This window comes from Phoca vitulina, unplaced genomic scaffold (genome assembly GCF_004348235.1).
Source record: "Phoca vitulina isolate PV1807 unplaced genomic scaffold, GSC_HSeal_1.0 scaffold18, whole genome shotgun sequence".
Classification (NCBI taxonomy): Eukaryota; Metazoa; Chordata; class Mammalia; order Carnivora; family Phocidae; genus Phoca; species Phoca vitulina.
In genome coordinates this window covers 33,197,990-33,220,499 of record NW_022589721.1, presented here as the reverse complement: position 1 = coordinate 33,220,499, position 22,510 = coordinate 33,197,990, and positions in this window count along the sequence as shown.

Genomic DNA, 22,510 nt, shown 5'->3' with positions numbered 1-22,510 from the left:
ATAACAACTCAAAGGATGGGACAGGGAAATAAAATTTGTAAGGGTTTTATATTATATGTGAAGGGATATAATATTATTTGAAGGTAGATTGTGATAAATTAAGCATGTATATTATAAACACCAGCTCGATTACAGGAAGAAATACCAAGAGATAAAGCTAAGAGCCAATAGTGGAGATATAAAATAGAATCCTAAAAAATACCCAGTATAAAAGAAGGCAGGATAAGAGGAAAGAAGGAACAAAGAACAGATGGCACATACATAAAACAAATAGCAAGAGAATAGATTTAAATCTAACCACATGGATAATTATATTAAATGTAAAGGATATAAACACTCCAATTAAAAGACAGAAATTGTTAGACTGGACAAAAAAGCAAGATTTCACTATCTGTTACTTACAAGAAACCAACTTTAAATATAAAGACACATATAATTTAAAAATAGAAATATCTATGCCATCCAAACTTGAACCTAAAGAAAGCTGGAGTAGCTATGTTAATATTAGAAAAGTAAACTTCAGGAAAAAAATATCATCAGGGAAAAATAAGACATATCATAATAATATAGGGCTAGATTAATCAAGAAGACATAATAATCTTAAGTGTTCATGTGCCAAATTATAGCACTAATCTTGAAGAAAATACTAGTAAATCAAATCACAATGCATAAAAAGGAGAATATAACTTGACTGAATGGGGTTTATTCCAGGAACCTAAGGTCAAGTTAATATAAAAAAAGTTAACACTTGAAAATCAATTAATTTATTGTATGATAAGAGTAAATGAGAAGAATATGATTTTCTTAGTAGATGCAGAAAAAAAGCATTTGATGAAAAGCAAATATGAAATTAATAACAATTCATAATAAAAATTCTCAACAGATTAGATGTATGAATAAAATTCCCCACTCTGACAAAGTATTTATATATGTGAAAAGTCTACAGCTAATATCATCTCCTGAGATTGGTGATGGATGCCCCCCATCATTTCTATTCAATAATGTACTGGAAGTCCCAACAAGCATAAGAAGGCACAAAACAAAAATGAAAGCATACAGATTGGGAAGGAAGAAATAAAACCGTCTTTATTTGCAAATGGCATGATTGTGAACAGAGAAAATCCAAAATAATACACTAGAAATCTTCTAAGAGCAGTTAGTGACTTTAACAAAATCAAAGAATATAAGGCCACTACACAAAAATCTATTGTATTTGTACATACTAGCAATAAATAAGAGGAAACTGAAGGTTTTATAAAGCAATGTCAATTAAAATAGCACCCAAACCATCACATATGTAGGGATAAAGTTAACAAAATTCATCTGAAGTAAATGAAAGGAGACCCAGATAAAAGGAGAGATGCACAATTAAGGGATATGATGTTTAAGAAATGGGACACTTGATATGAAGTCATCGATTATCCCAAAGTTGATCTATAGCTTCAATACATTCTCAATCAAAAATCCCTTTTTTTAGAAATCACCAAGCTGACTCGAAAATGAACATGGAAATTTAATGAATTTATACTACTCAAAACAATTTTGAAAAAAAAGAATAAAGTTGGAGACATATACCACCTTAATTTCTGATCAAAACCATCAAAAGATGGTTTTTGTGGTGTTTGGTGTAACAATAGTTATTTAGATTGAACAGGATGGGAAATCTCAAAATAGAGCCATACATATATATTCAGTTGTTTTTTTACAAAGATGCCACGGTAATGGAACGGAAGAAAGAGTAGTCTTTTCAACAAATGGTGTTGAAACAATTGGATACACATATGGAAGAAAATGAGACTTGACCCCCAGCTTCAGGCCTTTCAAAAAAATTTACTTGAAATGGATCCTCAACCTAAATGTAAACCCTAAAGCTGCAAAACTTCTAGACAAAATCATACTATAAAATATTTACCATCTTGGATAAGCAAAGATTTCTTGAGTAGGGTCTAAACAAGCACAAACTATAAAAAAAATTGATAAATTGGACTTCATCAAAACTAAAACCTTCTGCTTTTTCAAAGACATTGTTAAGAAAATAAAAAGACAAGAAACAGAATAGGAGAAAATATTTACAGTACATAAATCTGACAAAGGACTTGTAATCAAGATATACAAAGCTTTTTTAGCTCAATATAAGAAGATAAGAAACCCAATGGGCAACAAACAAACAAATGGGCAAAAGATTTGAACAGACACATTACAAAGCAAGATATAGAAATGGCCAATAAACACGTGAAAAGATGTTCAACATCACTAGACATCAGGAAAGTGCACATGAATCCACATGGGAGACCAGTGTGCACCCAGCAGAACAGTTAAATACAAACAGACTGACAATTTGAGGCATTTATGAGGATGGGAGCATGTAGGGCTCTTCTCATACATCACTCAGGGGATTCTACAACTTTATAACAATTTGGAAAACAGTTTGGCAATTTCTGAAAAGTTAAACATATACTTACCAAGCAATTCAGAAAATTTTACTCCTAGATATTTACTAAACATAAATGAATACATATATCCACGTGAAAGCTCACATATTAATGTTCGCAGCAGCTGTATTCATAACAGCCCCAAACTGGAGACAACCCAGCTATCCATCAAGAGGTGAGTGGATAAGTACAAACAACAAAAGAGGACAATAGCTAGGTTGAACTCGTCAGAATCTTAAGCTCTTGTGTTTCAAGGGACATTATCAAGAGAGTGAAAAAACCCGCAGAATGTGAGAAGATTTTTTCCAATCATGTATCTGACAGGGTCTGGCATCAGAATATATACAGAACTCTTACAACTCAGCAATAAAAAGACAAACAGCACAATTTAAAAATGGGCAAAGGACTTGAACTGACATGTCTCCAAAGATGAACAATAAGCACACAAAAATCTGTGGGAATTGTAAATCCAATCCACTTCACACCCACTGGGATGGTCATGATCAACAAAATGGACAACCGCAAATGTTGGGTGCGGAGCACTTGGAGCCTCATACACTGCTGGAGGGGATGCTCAGTGACGGAGGCACTTTGGAAGAGTCTGGCAGCTCTTCAAGAAGTTAAATATAGAGTTACCATCCGACTCAACACTTCTAATTCTAGACATACACGCAAGCAAACTGAAAAAACATGTTCATCCAAACACTTGTACAAAATGTTCATCCTAGCATTATTCATAAAAGCCCAAAATGTAAAAACCCAGTGTCCAGCGACTGGTGGATGGATAAACAGAATGTTGTCCATCCACACAATGGAATATTACTCAGCCCCCAAAAGGAATGAAGTGCTGACACCTGCTACCCACAAAGGCAGACCTTGAAAACACCGTGCTAAGTGAAATAAGCCAGGCATAAAAGATTGAATTTTGATTGAATTTTGTATGATTTCATCTATATAAAGTCTCCAGAGTCAGCTGATCCATAAGAGACAGGGGTTGGGGGATAGGGGAATGGAAGGTTGACTGCTAATGGGTTTCTGTAGAGGTCATAAAAACTTTCTAAAATTAGATAATGGTGTTGGTTGTGCCATTCTGTAAATATACTAAAACCATTTAATATACATTTTAAAAGGGTGAGTCTTATGGTATATGACTTATATCTCAGGAAAGCTGATGTCAAAATGGAAAAAGATGAATAGATAAACAAAGTATAGTATATTCATACCCTGGAAATATTACTTAACAATAAAAATGAACAAAGTGCTGAAATATATAAATACGTACATGCACCTCAAGAGCACACTGAGCTTACTAATCCAGACACAGCAGTGTGTCCACTTTAGTGTTCCAGTTATACAAGATCCTAAAAAGCAAATCTAATGTGTAGTTACAGAGTAGCAGCTGCGGGGGTCTGGGGCAGGAAGGGTGGACTGGGATGGAGTGCAGGACAGTTGCGGGACCGATGGAAATGTCTTCCATCATCGTTGTGGTGGCAGACACACAGGTGTATAAATCTGCCAAAATTCATCCAAATGCATGCTCACATGGGTGTATTTTGTCATATGTAATCTATACCTCAATACAGTTGACTTTTGAAAAAAGATTAAAGCCTCCTTGAATGTGAATAAATCATGTGGTTTATTAACAATTATCCCAAGAAGCATGTACATGTGTATTTAAAACATTTATTACAAATACTGTTCTGTGTGGTTCTTGTTGCAACCCAGTTCCAATCCGTGAGGGAATTTGTAATGCTCACCTGTGCTGGGCAACAGGAATAAAGGGGTAAATAAGACAGAGTCCTGATACCACAAGTTTATATTCTCATCATGGAGCCACATGCACAAACAGTATTTACATAAGTAGTTGTGCAATTGCATTTGAAAAGAGCCTCCAGAGTTAAAGAAGAGCCACTAGCAAATCATGAAACACGCAGAGTCCTCTGTGCATGGTGAGGCGGACAGCCTCAGGGAGGGGGTCCCGGAGGACACAGCATTTACAGAACAGCAGGAGGAAGAGGGGTCAGGTGCTGACGGGAGCCAGTAAGAGAATCTGACAAAGCTGTGATAGGGGGCCCTTTGCTTGGGCAGCTTCTCCATTTCTTTATCCATGACCTTGTGTGTTAGTCAGGAAATGCTGGGCTAAGCTGCAGTAACAAGTAGATCTCCACACCCAAACAGCTCACACACAAACGTTTCTTCATTCCACTGCAGCTCCTTCCACCACATACTCTGCCATCTGGGGCCAGCCTCCCCGTCACTGTGGGCTGAATCATTGTGAGAGCTATTTGTGGCCAGGCCCACGAGTGGCTGGCATTGCTTCTGCCACATTCTTTGGGCCTGGCGTCTGTTGCATGGTGATAACCTAGCTGCAAGGCAGGATGGGAAACAGTCCTCCCTTGTGCCATGCGTCCTCCTTTGTGCTGTGCAGAGAAAACAGGGTGATGGACATACCCACTGATGCTGCAAACCCACAGCTCATGGGTCACTGGCCAAATTCTTACCTTTCTTCTACTCAGCCGGGGTGGTTCTGCTGCTGGTGTCTTCCTAAACCCACTGCAAAAGCAAGCCCTATACAGCATGCCCCTGTTATAACCACTCTCCCTGCCTTTCCAGAAGGCTGGTGGCCATCAGGGTTGATCTTCGAGAAGACAATAAGATGACATTTGCTTTCAGATACACAGGCTTTGCCATCTACAATGCTCAGACCGTGCTGCCCGTCAGCAGCAACAGCATGGCAGGGTGAGAATTGCAGTGGATATGGGATCGGAAAGAGTGCTTCCAGTCCTGTTTCTGCTTCTTGTTACCTCTCTGAGACTCGAGTTCATCTTCCTGGGAGTGACCACAACTCAGACCTAGATCTAGCCATTTCTCTGTCCCTTCTTACTCTCCTTTCCTCTCATATGAGGGGACTGCTCATCCGCCATCTTTATGGGGCCTTGATGAGGCCTGAATGAGACAATAGTGGGGTGACACTTTAACACTTTGAGGTCATTGCTTTTGTTACTATTATTGCTGTTGTTGCCATCGATGCTTTGAAGGCTGTCCTCCCGTAGGAAGGTCGTGCCCTCCCGCCCAGCACAGTTCTTGAATTTCTGTTTGGCTCACTCAGTTTGAACAGATACTTCCCTCCCCTCCTCTTAATGAGGAAAATATAAGTTAATGAGCTTGCAAATGGGCACCAGGGCCATTTCTGGGAGTAAGACACCAGTGCAGTCTGCATGGAGCATGGTGAAGACGGGTCTTTAATAAGGAAGATGGAAAGGACGTCGTGCTGTCCTGAGCACACTGCCATCACCAAAGCCATAAAGCTATAAACTGGAATTGTCTTTAGAATTGAACTTTTCCCCTCTCTCCAGTGGCTATTAAATATTTCCAAGGAAATTACTCTGAAGGAAAGGTGTTTAGCTCAGCTTTCATTTAGAGAGAGCTGACTTGTGGGAGTCCGGCACCACGTGAGGGCCTGCAGGAAGCATCAGGGAACCTGGGCTCCAGCCCCACCTTTAATTGTTCCCACTGTCACTTCTGGTGAGATGCTGGCATTCCCAGACCTCTCACCTCTTGTAGAATGGGTGTAACAGGATGAGCAGTGACATTTATTGTGTTCCTTGTATAAGCTGAGCCTTCTTACATGTATTATCCTTTTTAATTATCAAAAATAATTCACAAGGTAGGCATTATGCCCATTTTGCAGGCACGAAAACCAAGATTTAGGTCATTTGTGCAACTGGTATTGCAAACCAGGCCAGGATGAGTCCCCAAGGTCATGATCATTGTACTATAACCTGTTGTCTTCCAAAGCAGGAAATGGTGCTATGACGTGAGCCTAGGATATTTGTCTGTCTTACACGGCTTATGGCTCTATGGCAGAAGAGCTTTGTGAGATGTAATTAGGGTCCAATTTAACAAATGTTAATGACACATTGCTAAGTGCTAAGGGAAACAAGGGGATGAGTGAGAGGTGTGAACTTGGCCTTCAGGAGCTCTTGATTTAATTGGACAAGGTATGGGGTAGACATTCCTTGGTAAACAATCACAACACGTTAGATATGAATGGGGCCATAGAACAGCTTATAGGGACTTGAGCAAACATGGTAGTTTGAACCCATGACTCTACCCTGGCCCTCAGACAGCCCTGATAAAATAACAGGTAAGGGAGTGATTGGGCACAAAACCACAAGCGTGAATGTCAGGGACAAGACAACAAAATGTCAGCACAGTTGCCAAAGGTGGAAAAGCAAAGGACGGGGGTGACTGAGGTAAGCCAATGGAGTCAGATGAACTCAAGAGTCTGCTGGTGGGGAGAGGGAAGGACAAGCTGAACCATTCCATAGAACCCTAGTAGGTCTCCAGAATCAGAGACCCCAGCTATCTCTAAAGGAACAGTGAGAGCGTAGGTGAGGCTGAAAAAAATGAAAGTTGTTTTAAGGTCTTTAAAAACAGAAGACGGACTGCTGTCTTCCCTCTCCTCACTCCTAAGCACCAGGCAAGAATACTTATCCATCTCCAGCAGAAAGCTTGAAGTTTGCTCTCTGGGGCTGTCATACTGGATGGGTTCTTGAGTGAACATTAGAAAAAAATGAGGTTAAGTGTCTCACTGAAAATGGGAGGGTGGTTAGTTGAAGAGATTTATATTAATTATGTAAACTCAACCCCTCTTCCACACTCAAGTCTTAGACTCTGGAAGCCAGGCTCCTGCTTCCAAGAAGATTAGAGGCATTTTCTCTAGGTATGCCCACTGGCTGAAGGGGAGAGACCCACAGATGCTGGCAATTGAGGGTTCCCAATAACAAAGGCATTGTGTCTCTTTATCACCATACATCGAACCCCCTCCAGCCCAAGCACACTGAATATCCAGTTAACTCTTCATGATCTACTCACAAAAAGTGAGCAGACTTCCATGGCTACTTAATCTTAAGAATAACTTCAAATGTGAGAGAAATCAAAACCAGCCAAAAAGAGTGAACCAAAACAAACTAAATGAACCAGAGATAAGAATAAATGGATGGAAGTGAAAGCAGAAACAACACTAAGTTCGTATCTTCAGCAAAATAATGGAAGGTATTACCTCATTTCAGTACTAGGATGTTATGAAAAGAAAAATCAGAACACACAAAAAAATCTCTTATAAATTAAAAATCAGAGAATAGAAAATTATTTAATTCAAAATAATATTTTGAAGATAAAATTAAAGGAATTTTCCAGAAAGTAAAATCAAATAAGGAAGAGATAGAAAATAATAAAGAAAATATAAGAAAGTGAGTGACCAGCTCAGGAGGTCCAATGTCCAAATAATGGCACTTCCAGAAAAAAAGAGCGGAAAATGGATAGGAAAGAAGGTTATCTGAGAAACAATTCCAGAAAGCTGGCCAGTTGAATGGGTGCACATCATGGCAATATTTCAGACTCTCAGAAATAAAGAGAAAACCCTGAAGACTTTGGAAGAAGACAAAAGGTAGAAAGCAAATAATCAGCCATAATAATGGTGTCAGTCTTCTCAAAAGCAGCACTAGAAGCGAGAAGACAGAATTTCTGAATATTCTTAAGAAAAATGAATTTTACCTTTGGCTGGGTCTACAAAAATGAATTTGTAGACCCAGCCAAAGTACAAAGCATTTTGATGATGGAGTGAAGACTTTCTTCAAGCTCTCAAATACTTTTCTCTTTGCATGTGTTCTTGGAATCTCCTGGAGAATATGTGAAAGAGGAGTCATGGAATGTAGCTAAGGGGGTCCTATGTGGAAAGCAGATGGAGAGTTCCCCAAGCTGATGGAGTAGGGGAGGCTCAGGACAGCAGTCCATGGAGCAGTCCTTTCATAGGGATTCAGAGGGATGTAAGGGCCAAGGAGGAATGGCTCCAAGAAAGCTCAGTAGCTGATGGATTACCCAACATGGCTCAAACATGTCAAGAGGAACTCATTTCTGCCAGAACGTCTAGCTAAATTAGGATATGCACATGAGTAAATTAAGTAATTTGGCAATTATTAACTCCAGGAAAAATAAAAATGCAGAAGAATAGACATGACTCGGCTGCTACACAATCACAGCAGTCTAAGCCTTAAACGGTGATTAACCACACTGAGAGGATGGGGAAGGGCAAGTATGTGTGCAGGTTCATGAGTCAGGAGAGCTACATCCTTACTGCCTAGTGTTAGAAGACAATAGACTTTATCTGAATGTGGAAAGTCAAGAAGTGGCAGTGTAAGTGTGTGATTCAGAAATGGAGTTAAGTGCCGGAAGAAACAGATGTATGTGAGGAGAGTGGTTTCTTTGGGGAAAATGGAAATGGTAAAGACTGAATGAAGCCAGTAACCCATTATCCTCTTCCTCAGTCAAGTCCTGAATCAACAAGGAACATGATGAAGGAGCCAGCAGATACTACTAACAAGGGCTAAGTTGAAGGGGGTCATTTGGTGCAAGAGCTCAAATGGTTCTGCTCACTTCCTTTCCATTGACCTACCCCATCAGTCTAGACTCACATAGTGTGTCAAAGTGTTAGTTCAAGTCTACACAGCAAGACCCCTCCAGTCACTCTCTCCCACTGGTCCCAGAAGAGAAGGGAGGGTTTAAGACCAAATCCTGCCTACTTAAGACTTCTAATGGAGAGATTAAATCCATTTAACAGGATAGACCAATGGCTGTTGCCACAAATCAGGTACCTCATTTCATCTTTTGGAGTGGAATAAGGACCAGGAGTATTTGAGGGGTGCTCTTTCTCCTGGAAACCAGAGAAGTGAGGAGGAGTTATCCCCTCTATCAAGAGCTGGGAGCAGGCAGGATTAAAGCAAATGGCTTATTTTCATTATAAGTTTTGTAAACTGTATGCAAGTGCAAAAAAATAATATATTTTGATAAGAATAAAATTAAATGCTGAAGATTAGTTTGAGAAAAGCATTCAAAAATTGGAGTACAATTTCAGTTGGTTTAAGGGATAAGCAGGAGTTCTTCAGACCAAGATGTAGGGAAAGATTTTCCTTTTCTCTGAAGAGCCTGTGTCAGGGTTGTGAAAGGGCATGGTCTACTGGCTATGACACCCCAGGAGGGATAGTACGACTGGACTGTGTGGTTCTGGGAGGGAGGGTAGAGGCTTGATATGGGGCTAGTGGGAGCTGGAAGCACATGAGGAAGGACTATGTTTACAGGACAAGCTGAGGACCTTGGATTCTATTCTTTCCATAATGTGTGTGTGGAGACGTATGGATAAAGGGCATAGTCAGATCTGGATTTTAGAAACTGTGATCTTCAAGCATTCCAGGGTATCAGAGGTCCATAGGTGGAAGGCAAGAAGACAGGTGAGGAAGGTGGTAATCTTCCAGGTGAGAAAGGATAATTTGTTCACAGTAGCAACAGCAGGCTTATCAATGATCCCAGTTGTTAACAGCATCCAATAACTTTGGGATGTGGTTGACCATCCTGAGCAGCACACACTAAAAGCAACTTGGTGTCAAAGAGTGGGTTTCTCCTTCTAATGAATAACAGGGGGTAACTTTATATCTGGTCAATACAGTCATGGCAGTTCCAGATGCAGGAAGACCCCGGTGCACTGAGCATGGAAGGTCACTGTGGTGTGGCAGGGCATCAGCTGACCATTCTTATGGGTTTGTTCCTTGAGCCAGACTTTTGGGAACCATCTGGAAACATCTATTGCTGAAAATGGTCCTCTGGAGAGAGTATGAAGACTGGTTTAAGAATATCCAGAAAGGCTTTGAAGAGAGGGCAGCACTTTAACTCACTTTGGAGGATGAGTTTGGAGCAGCACTGGGCAAAGAAGGGGTGGAGTATGCTAAGACAAGAGTTGGAAAGTTAGTGTGACAAAGACAAGTAGCAAGGTCCTTAGAATACGGAACACAAGGGATAGTGTGGAAATAAGCTGGATATAAAGAGGTCGGGGCGAATTTTGGAAGTCCTTGGATGTCAGAATAAAGAGCTATGGGTTCATTCTTGGGTAACGAGGAGTCACTGAAAGATTTGAAGCAGGGAAGGGATATGGCCAGATCTGGGTGTTATAAATTATTGCCCAAGAAGTAGAGTGTGGAGCTAGAGGTGAGAGATCTAGGACAGATGGGAGCCCTCTGGGAGACGTTCAGCAGTCCAGGTAAGTGATGATCTGGGCCTGGATTTGAGCAGCAGCCATGCTGTGTGAGATGGAGGTTGAGAGGAGAGATAGAGAAACAAATACCAGGCAGAACTAAGACTCAATTAGGAAAAACCCTAGAATGTAAGTGGTGGGTTATTGAGGTATTTGAGAGTGGGGAGACAGAGTGTGGTCTAAAAAAAAAAGAAAGAAAGAAAAAAGAAAAGGAATTACTTGCTCAAGGTCAAACCTAGAACTACTGCAAGCCCTAATTTAGGAGTCCTTGCCAGCTGACTCCTGAATCAAGAGAGTTTTTCATTTTTGCATTGCTAGGCAAATAACCAACTATCTGTTTCATTGTTTCCCGGCAGCACTGGAATGATTAGTGTTGGTTGGGACCTAGAAGCCTTATTTCATTACTGTTTGACATCTTCAAAGGACAGAAACTCCAGCCTAGACAACAGCCCAGGCTTATATATTAGTCAATTTAGTTCCATTCCAGCTGGAGAAGGTGGCTTTTCTCAGCCTCACATCCTCTCTAAAACTGGAGAAATAAGAAGAAACACCCTCTCAGCCTGGAGAGAACCACTAGCCAGAAGAAGATGAATTATTTTCAAGGTTCTATGTGTCCTGCCATGGTACTGTGTCTAGGTGAAACAACGAGCTCTTCACGTTGTGTTATTCCTGGGACTTGAAAAAGGAATCAATGACCACACATTCACTTTAAATAAATCAATTTATCTAGGAAGAAAACCCACACACAAAAAAACCCCAAAAGGAACATGCACATATGTGTTACTAAATTAATGCAGTACCAGGGTTTGTGTAATGAACTCATTGACTTGGAAGAGGAAGACAAAGGAAAATATTTCTTGAGCACCCACTATGAGCCAGGCACAAGAGAATATGCCTACATAATATCTCATCTATATCTATACACAGGAGGTGGGTATCAGTGTCCTCATTTTACCAAAGAGGAAATTGAGATACAAAGTTTAAGTGACTTGCTCAATTTCAAAACTACTGATCAGCAAAGTTGGGATTCACCCCAGACATGATTGGGGGATAGAAATCTCAGAAAAGGACATATTCTAAGGATGCAGAACACAGTGAAGCAAAGTTCTAGTGAGAGGAGGATGGAACAGGAAAGACTTCCAGAATCACAAAGATGTTCCATATTGTAATCAGGGTTCAGTAGCAGCCTGGGGAGATGAAGCAGTTCTGCAAAGAGATGGGGATTATAGAATCAGAGAATCTTAGTGATTAAAGGGGATTATGGCAGCCACCTAGTCCTTGCTCCCTGAAAATCTAAAACCAAACCAGTATTTCTCCCTCCTCCTTGTGTACGGGCTCTTGCAGATTCTGAGCAGCAGCTGCAGCATTAAAATGGTGTTCATTCCCTTCCTTTGTGAGAGCTGCAAGTGAAGAGTGAGAGAGAGTGGGGGTGGTCTGAGAAATGACTCACTGAGAAAGGCAAGTTCATAAATGGGTTGGCATTAGGATACAAGATGCTTGAAGCCCTCCTACTTGTTCATGGTTAATGTTGGAGTGCACTGAGTCCTCGGCTTTGTACACTTGGCTCTGACGGCGGCGTTTATGAGTTGTAAATCTCCTGGGGAAGAGTGAGTTCAGAGCGACAGACGGTTGTAATACTTTCTCTAGCTAATGTGCTCGGAAATGGAGTATTCCTGCCATTTGGGCTCATCGCATTTTCTCCTTGAATATGTGGGAAGAATACAATCAGAAGGGCAGAACCATGGACAGAGCCCCTGGTCAACCAGGGAGCCGCTCTGGGTGGTAATCTGTGTCAGCACTGCGGACAGAGCCCCTAACCCCAGACCTGCACATCCACCCGGGGTGTGGAGCCTACAGGACTGAGTTGTTAATTTGGGCAATCTGCCTACTACAGCAGACTTGTGTGGTGGTCGGAGTTTGGGTGTGTGTGTGCGAGAGGAGGAGCATGGTCTCTGCACTTTGGTTCTCTGCTCTGTAGGTTGAGGGGCGTTAGAGTGGATGATTGTCAAGCTCCATTCCTGTCCAAAATGTTTTTCCCTATTAACATATCCATTTGCCTTTGTCTTGGTAGAGAGCCTCATTTTCATAAAATAAAAGTGACGACTTCTTACATCTATAAAGCCAATCACAACTAAAAATACTCTTCACATCCTTTTTGTTGTCAGACCCTCACCATGGGCCATGAGATGAGTAGGATAAGTACTGATTTTAGAGATGAGGAGCCCAAGATTCACATTCATGTCCAAGACCACTCGGGGAATCAGAGACAGAACAAGAATCAGGTCCCAGTCTTGAATGCTTGCCTCCTCTCACATCGTGATGACAGGACGGAGGTGGGCTGGTAGGGAGGCTGGTTTAAGACATCCCTGCCTTCTAAGCTTTCACGGTAGGGAGTTTTGCATTAATAATGGAAAGCTGCTGCCAGAGGTATCTTTCTAAAACACAAATTTCATCATGCCACTCCTCTTGTTTAAAGCCCTTTAAGGGCTCCCTGTGGCCCACAGGATAAAGTCAAATAATCTTAGTAAGACATTCAAAGCCCTTCAAAGTCTGACCCCAACCCACTTCTTTAGCTACAGTGCCTGACACTCCATTTCAAGCAGCTTAGTTTCCAGTCCCAGGAAATTAGTTATTGTTCCACAAAAATCTCTTCTGTGGCTCCAGGCTTCTGCATACATTGTCCTTTCTGCCTAGAATGCTCCCCCATCCCTCTACTGCCTTGGGTTGATGATGAGTGAACTCTGACTCATCACCAAAACTCACCACCAGAGTTATATCCTCTCTGAGGTTCATGCCAATTCGACAGGCAGAGTTTAACTTTCTGGTCTTCACTTCCACACAGCTTTGTTCTTACCTCAATTATCACATTTATCACACTAGACTCTAATTATTTGGGCACATTACTTCCTTCCAAACTAAACTGTGAGCACCTCCAGGGCAGGGACTCCAGCTGATTCATCTCTGTTTACCCTGCCAGTACTGAGTTGCAAACTTTCACAGGAAATGTTTGTGAAATGAGAGCCTGGGACCAGGAAAAACTAGTTTACAAAGATAAAATTATGACAGAGTACCCTGGTCTTTAGTGGAGTGTCTCTGGAATGGTTGGAGGGATCTAGAATCTGTGGAGCCAATAAGAGAAGGATCCAAGTGCCAATAGGAACCATTAGCTACCAGCACCATCTAACCCATCACAGTTTCCTGGCCCTTGGGGTTGGGTTGTTTTTGTGGAGTGGGGGCTGTTGTCACTGGTGGAGGATCCAGCTACCCAAGCCTCTCTGGTGTTCCTATCAGTAGAGGTGGGGCTCACTGAGTGATTCATCCTACTGCTTTGTCTTGCCATAAACACAGTCAATGTTGATCGTAAGTTTAGATTCTACATTACAGCTAAGATTCATCCAATAATTCAACAAACCTTTATCAAGCGTTTGCTAAGATTTGGGCCCTGTGCTAGGTGCAGGGAACACTGAGATAAACAAACAAGCCACAGCCTGTCCCTTCACAAAGAATACCCCAAGGCAAGGACCATGGATACTCATGACCCATATGAAAGAGGAAAGATATGGTGGACACCTCACACGGAGTGGGGGGCATGGTCTCATTAGACGGTCAGGGGAAGCCCCCATAGGGAAGGATGTTTATGCACAGGAGGCTCTTGGGTATTGAGATGCTCCCCATTCTCTGAGGACTGCTGGGCTTCTGTTTGACTCACCCTCATGACCTATGGCTCTAACCAGACAGTAAGATAGTCAAAGTCCCTTTCACTGATTCTGAGGAGGTACTAAAGAGAACACCTGGCTGAAGGTGGGAGTAAGGAGGGGGCTGCTGAGTTTCCAGGAGCTCATGAAACCAGCCCCCACTGCCTCTGGGACCCAGTTCTAATTCTCATCACTTGAGGGTGTCATGCCTTAACGCCTCCATCATGACTAGACTCTGCGGCTAATGGGTGTGTAATTTGAGGGATAATGCAAAATCTGTTAACAATTAGGGCTCTGGGTGTGCTCTCAGCTAAATGGGTGGGTTGCAACTGGGTGCCATGCTGCCCTACTGATGTGCATATCTTCTGCCCCCAAAAGCATCTGCAGGGTTGGATAGATTGCCCCATTGCACATGCGTAGGGTTGAACTCTTCCAGAAGTCTTTCATGTGCAATTGTTCCAGATCTGAGCTTCACAAAATCCCATTACGGAGCCCCTGTTATTATATCCATTTCCTGGACGGTGCACCTGAGAAGGAAGTTGGCCACAATGAGAGGGTCTGGACAAGGTTTATTTTCTCCCAGCTGACATTCAGGTCACTGCTCTCTATATCAATATGTGGCAACACCCGACCTTCTCCCAACAGGACACTTAACGTGCCTTCACAGAATTGCTTATTTAATGACTGTTGGATGTTGGACCACGTATGGGGGACAGGGACTCTGCTTCATGTTTATTTCCGCACACCCGCACACAGCTCAGAGCACACAGGGCCTCCGTGAGCATCTGCCGGGGATGAATTCCAAGGCGTGGGAGACCCAGGCTCAGTCCCAGTGCCCCCGACCAGCACACGGCTAGCAAAGCAGCCTTCGATGACTCCATTCCTCCATCCATAACATGGGATGTGGGATCAGAAGACCCCAAGAAGTGCCTGCCGTGTTAGCAAGTTCAGATTCCTGCTCCCCCTCTTATTTCTGGGTAACCTTGGGCAGATTATTTTATACCCCGAAGCCTCATCTGAAGACAGAGAGAAGAAAAGCACTCCCATTGGATGATTTGTAATAATCACATAAAACAACACATGCAAATCGCTCAGCACAGAGCCTGACACTCCTTGTTTGCCAGACTGTAGCCACATTCAGCCCACAGCAGCCACGCCGGGGAGGCACACCACCCTTATTACAGATGAGTCCCACGAGCTCGCAATTGCTCCTTTCAGCTCTCTGCCCCACTCGCACCAGCACTGGGGGCCGTGGGGACGGACGAGCCTCCTCCGGGGGATAAGCAGCATCCACAAACAACCTCATCACTCTCCCTTTTGGCTTCCCCAGTGGAGCAACTGAACCACAGAGATTGGGAGGAAAGGAAGAAGGATGGAGGAGAGAGGGCAGGCAGGGAGACGCGGCCACGTTGGTTTTGAGAAAGAGGACGATTCAAGTGGAATGCGGCACTAATTCAAATCCCGGAATGACTGACGTATTTTCCACGGTGTTTTATTAATGAGCCTCAGATGGAGCACAATTTGCAAATTTCATGTGGCAGCTATTAAACATTTTCTCCTACGTAAGTAAATGAAAGGGATTTACTAATTCCAGCAGACACTTCACGAATTGGTAATGGGAGTGAGTGCCCAAACACAGGCGGACACGTTGAAGCTGCTCGAAATGCAGCCCGCACCCAGGTCCCAGCTAAATTGATTTAATCCCTCACGCACATTTTTAGCCCCAGAGGGCTTGGTAAATACTGGCGTGGTGGCAGAGGGCAGTGAGGGCCGGGAGAAGCGTCCAGTGAGCGGCTCCTGTGTCCTCCCCAGGGAGGACGGTCCCTGAGGGAGGAACCAGGACAGAGACACCACCGGGTGGCTAATTTGCCACTGACAACAAGCGAGGCCCCGGGTGTAGATGGTTGTCTCCACCTGACGAGGGAGGAACTGGAGGCCTGAAGAGATAAAAAGCCTTTCTGGGAGGCAGAGCAGGATAGAGGCCTCCTGACCGTAAGAGGGCACGAGGCCGGCACCGCTGTGGACACCCTGCTCACAGACCCCAGGGAAGCCGCGACAGCGAGGGCAAGGAGAGAGGCTAATGGGTGCCCAGCTGCCCAGCTGCATGGCGTGCCGGTCACGCTCCCTCTCTGGGCCCCTCTCTGGGCCGTAAGATGGGCGCCTCGGAGTCAGGTCCACCCAAGCAGAAAGCCCCCAGGCAGTGTGTGTATGTCTCCCCAGAGGGGTATTTTGTGGGAGGGCATGCGTGGCGGTGGGGGCACGAAGACCACACTGTGGCAGTCCTGCCCTCCTGGGAGACTCTCCTGAGGCTCTGGAAGCCGCACTGTGGGGTGTGCTGGGGGGTGGCCCCTGCTCTCTGCTGCTTCTGTAACGTTGATTAGTCTCAATTCAATCAAATTCAAATCCACTCTGCAACTTCGCAGATACTCATTTATCATCTGCTCTGTGCCAGGCTCCCAGCACACAGTGGGGACCCGGCAGACTCTGTCCCCCTGGATCATGGGGGCATGTGCGCTGTGGGTCACTCAAAAAGAGGCCTCCCTTTCTCCCAGGGAGGTTCTGTCTGGCGCCAGCTCTCATGATTCACATCACAATTTCCTCTCAGTTTAAATAGAATGCATAGAAGGCCCTTCCCATCCTTTTGCGTCCTGACCAACTCCTACGGAACCTTTGATGCCTCGTCCGAGCGAGCCTTGCCTCCCCTGCAAACCTTGCGCCCACCTCCTCCGCTGCCGTCCGGGAAGTGAATCATCTCATCCCGCACACGCATAGTATACGTTACAGGTATACTTGGAGCATAAGCCGTATTTCCATGCGCCGCTGAGCCCTTTGGAGGGAGCAAGGACATGGCTTCCCCGTGGTCACCGAATCCCAGGCCTAGAGGATGTCTTGGCCCTGGGGAGTGTTTGTGGAATGAATATTTGTTTCAACGGAGGTCTGACAGAAGAAGGGGTAAGGAAAGCAATCAATGCCCAGTAGCCCCCAGCTCCTTTACCAGCTCTCGGCCAGATTGCCATGAGTCCTCGCGGCAAAGGTCCCATTGTCTTGGCTCCTGTGCCCGGTATAACGTGCCAGGTTTTCAACAAGAAATTACAAGGCATGCCAGAGAAGACACATTGGAACAGACAAAGAAATAATCCACACCAGGCTCAGCTGGGACACAGCTGTTAGAATGATCAGGCAGGGTATTTACAATAACTATAATTAATATGGGAAAAGTAGACAACCTTAAGGCCAGTGGATACTGTGAGCAAGAGACAGAACGTCTAAGGGGGAATCAAAAGGAAGTGGTAGAAACCCAACCGCTGAGCGGAGAGGAAGGATGCCCTTCATGGGCTCCTCCACAGGCCAGACACAGCTGAGGAAAGAGTCACCGAGCTTGAGGATGGGTCGCTAGAAACTTCCCAAACTGAAATCAAAGAGAATAATGACAACATAACAAAGCGGAAGCAAAACCTCCAAGAACCGAGGGACAGAATCATAGGGTGTAACACCCGTGTAATGGGGATACTAGAGACAGAAGAGAGAGTAGAGCAGAAGAAATATTCGAAGTCACGATGACCGGGAATGTTTCCGAATTAATGGCGGATGCAGGAGGCTCGGAGAGCAGCAGGTAGCATGAGCGCCCACCTGCCACAGAGGAGGGTGTGGAGGGCGATGCCCCACGGCTGTGCCCCACTCTCCCCAACCTGCACGGCACCCCACGGCCATGACTCGCAGGCTGTTCGGATGCTTTCCCCTGGATCGCTGACCCTAGGCCCCACGGTCATGCGTCTGGTGACTGGGCACGCTGCTGATGACACCACACACCGGAGGAGTGCCTCTGAGCACGGGCCATCGGCAGGGATGCCTGGGAGCGGCAACGGAAACTGTGGGTTGAGAGCTTGGTCTGCCTGGGTTGGCGGACTCACACACCAAACGAGTTTACTGGGCAGATTTTTGGCACCTCACCTCAAGAATCCCCAGGAAGGCCAAGGAATAGACAGGAATAAAGGGGGCTGTGCCCACCCAAATCATCCCTCCAGTGCAGAAGGATGCTATTGTCACAGGCACGTCCAGCCACACAGCCCGGCTGGCCGTCAGCTCACCCTGGAGCTCACACGGCGCGGCCGCCGAGGAAGAGGTCTCTCCTGCTCCAGGTGCAACGGGGGCATCTGGGGCTACCTGCTCCTACCGCACCATCCAAGTGAGCCCGGAAAGGCGACGTTGGGTTTCGGTACCTTTGTGGTTGGAGAGCAGCGTCTGCAGTCTGGGCAGCCACGGTGGCGTGATGTGCAGAACGCCACAGAAAGAGAGGGAACAGGTCCACTCGTGCTTCACCCCCAGATGACCTGGCGGCCGCTCTGGACCTAGCAAAACCGATAACTCGCCGCGAGGAAGTGACAAAAACATTCTCAGATGCCAAGTTCACATCCAAGGGTTGCATCACTACATTGCCAACAGGGCTGCGTTTGTAGCGGCCGGCCGCGCATCGGACACGTTGGTATGGACTGAAAGTCTGTGTCTCCCCCAAATTCATGTGCGGATATTCTAACTCCCAACGGGACAGTGTTCGGAGGTGGGGCCTCTGGGAGGTGATGAGGACAGACCTTCACGACCCTCACGACCTTCAGTGTCCTTGTGAGAGAGGCCCTAGAGAGCTCCATCGTCCCTTCCTCCACATGAGGACGCAGCTCGGGACACTGACGAATCAGAACGAGGGATCTCTCTACAGCAAACACGCCGGCATCTCGATCTTGGACTTCCAGCCCCCAGAACGTGAGGAGTAGGTTCCCATCACTGGGCTCGGCTACAGCAACCCAACAGTCTAAGACGACATTTAACCTTCCTTTGACCTTCACAGCCTCCCTGGGACCAGACGCCCCCTCCCGCACCCCCGTACAGAGGAGGACGCTGAGGTCCAGGGAGATCCAAGTGGCTCGGCCAATGCCACCCACAGTTCGCGACCGGGTCTTTGTTCCGTTTTTACTTCCCCTCCGCGGTAAGACGCCAACTTTCTGGAGCCATAGGGCTGGGCGGGCGCAAATGGCTGCAGAGCCTGGGTCTCTCTCCTCCGAGACGTGCTTCCTTGTCTTATGAAACTTTGTTGGCTGGAACAGTTTGTGCCGCCGTCCAGACTCATGCATTATTTACCAGCTAAAATCACCAAAGTGATGTATACACCCCCCTCCGCAGCCTCAGAGGCGCCGAGAACACTGCCGGCCCCCCCTTGGGCTATGCGGTCGGGTCAAGCTCCCCACCTCGGGCTCCTCCCGCCGCACTGACTCACAACCCCTTTGGCCAAAATCGAGTGTAGCTGGCGGGAGAACAGACTCCGTTCATCACCAGTTAGATGAACAGACAAAGGGTTTTTGTGATTTACGTATTAAATCTACGCGCTTCCTCTGCCCTTCAAAGCCTTCTCCCTCCCGGGTCTGTCCCCACATTTTCTCCCTCTCAGCTGTCAACGCCTGTGCGTGCTTAGGGAGGATGATCTGATTTGCTCACCACTCTATCGCATGCTCGGCTCACGCCTGGTCTGTCTTTGCCCTCGCTGTTCCTCCTGCCATCCCACGTCCCTTCCCTCCTCGCTAGCGACACACTTGACCTCGCGCCTCGCAGTGTCTGCTCTCCGCTTGGTCACGGCGCCTGTTGCGGGAAGCTGGGGGACAGTGCAGGAGGCTGGCTTCCGTCAGCAGAGCGCCGAGGGCACCCGCGGGGGCGGTTTAGATGAGCTGGGGGTGCTGAGCACCTGTTGATGGGGACAGCAGAGGGCTGGACCAGCTCAGTTGTGCGCCCTTGTATGGCTGATCCATTTCCCAGGGCCGGCCCTGGGGGGAGCTTGCACTGTACCATTTATGGAAAGAGGGGGCCCAAGGGTCATCCTACTGAGGATACACGGAAGCTGGGGCAAGCGCCCTTGAGAGGGGTGGGGGCGGGGATGGGCAAGGAAGAGCCATGTGTGCGCTGAACTCTGGAGCCCAGCAGAGGTGAGAGGTCTGCACAGGACTTAGAGGAGGGGAGAAGACCCCCGCCTGACAAGTAGGACGGGAGCAGAAGGGGGACCTTCCCTGCATGGCCTGCTCTTCGAGTCACCGAAGCCACTTCTCCCATTCCCAAAATGGAAATCCAAATGTCTGCCTTGCCTTCTGGCAGAGCTGTTCCGGACATTCTCTCTGATAAAGGGCAGGGAAATGCAAAGTTCTGAGGAGGTTGGGAAGCATTATTCACAAAAGACGTTTCCATACACTTCCTTTGAAGACCCAATTCCCCTTACAATGTTCATGGCTTGAATCAATTTATAGGAATGCATTTTGCACCCGATTTCGGGAGGGGGCCCTGACTCCTGGTCCCTGTCACCCCTGCCACTGCTGTGGGCGGGCTTGGCCCCCGTCAGACCCTCCCTCCAGGCTGCCTTGTCATCTTGCCGCACACCCGCTTGGATGCTCCCTCCCTTGTCTTCCAGAATCCTTCTCCCTGCTCTGCTCCCGCTGGAGTTTCCTTCCCCTTGCCTGCCTCTCTGGCTGCTGAGGTTCGGAGCCTCAGCCCCCGGGGCCCTGCTTCCCTAGGGCTGTCATCCATTCCCGCCCGCCACCTACCACCTGTGTGTCCAGGGTGTCGTCCCGGCCTTGTTTGGTGCTCCCATCTGCCTCTCACACACGTGACGCCATGAAGGTGTCGCTCAGAATAACTAAAATAGCGTTCCTCCTATTTTCTCCACGACTAACTCTGCTTCAGATCTCGCTGAGAACGGCACCAGTCGGTTTCCAGCAGCCCAACTCCAAGCTTGAAATCAGCTCTGCCTCCTTCTCCTGCTCTTGCAAAACCCCCGAGGACACAAGAGCCCCTCCTCCCCTCGAGCAGCATGGATTGGGTGCGGTTCTGCACCTGCTCCTGGGCCAGGCTCTGGGGACAGAGAGCAGGAGACACAGTCCTTGTCTGAGCGAGCGAGCTGGGCCCCCGGGGGGGGAGGTATCAGTGCCCCACTGTGGCTGGCTGACTCCCCCAGAGTCCACTACCTCCACGTGCTGGACAAATGTCATGACTCCCAACGTGTCCCCTCAGGAGAAGTGTCGGGAAGCCCTGTCCTAAGGGAGCTGATTTCATTTGAGAGACAGAGATGTGAACCCGAAAGTCTAAACTCTGCCTGCCTTTCTTCGGGGCTCCAGCAGTTCACACCCGGATCTCCCGTGGAGCGCGTCTGTCCTGCCCGCCTGCACTCTCCCGGGCCCACGGGGGCCCAGGCTGGAAACACGAGCAGGAGAGACCCCCAGGGAGTCAGCGCCCTGGCTCTGCCCCCGGGCTTCACGAGCTTGCAGACTCCGCTCCCCACTCAGGTGGGCCCGCAGCCCCGCTCTCCCGGCCTTTCCAGCATCCTCCCGTCTGCCCCGCCGGAAGCATTCCGGCTGCCCGAAGATGGCACTCACGGCTCTCCCGTGAGCCCCGTCTGGTCCTGCCGCACCCCTGCACCCCTCCACCGTGTGGGCGCCTGCCTTGCTCCCGGCTCCCGGAGCATGCGAGTCTTTCAACAGCTGCCCTCAGCCTCCCATGACCTCCCAGAATTCCCGAGGCTGGGCACGTTTTATGCACCCCTGTCTTGTCGCCGTGTTTGAGATCTTGCCAGGGGCCGCTGGAGGAGATGATACGGAGGTGAGGGTGGTGTTGACGGGGACGATGACGGGAGGCAGCAGCTGCTGCATGTGCAGCTCCGGGCCTTGCCCGCCCTTCTGGAAAGCCCATATGTTAGCATACGGGAGCCATCCGGAAGGAGCAAGAGCACATCGGGGGACTGATGGCCACAAATAGGCTAAAGTCTCCTCCTCAAACAGCATCTAATCGTCTCACTAAGGAAGGACGGGGATGGAGAGTTGACTAATCGGGAGCAGATTTTCCATCCTCTCCTGCCTCCCCTACACACACGAGCACACGACACGCACACACTTGAACACGCACACACAACACATACGTGCACACCCACATGCACACACTCACATGACACACACGTGAACACGCACACACAACATACACATGCACACGCACGCACACACACACACACATTCCACCCTCTGTCCCCTCCAACCACAGCAAAAGATAACGACTCGGAAATCACTAAGCACTGAAGGCGATGTTCCGGGAAATGAGACAGAGGCCCAGCTGGGGCTGGACGGGGGGGGCGTCTCCAGCGGCTGCTCCCAACGTCTGAGTCCACGGCAGCCTCTCTGCTTTTTGAGGCTGGAGAGGACTAAGGGGGGATGGGGCCCAGGCACACCCTGCATGACGGTGGCCCCGTGGCTTGCAATCCCGAGCTTCGAGGAAGA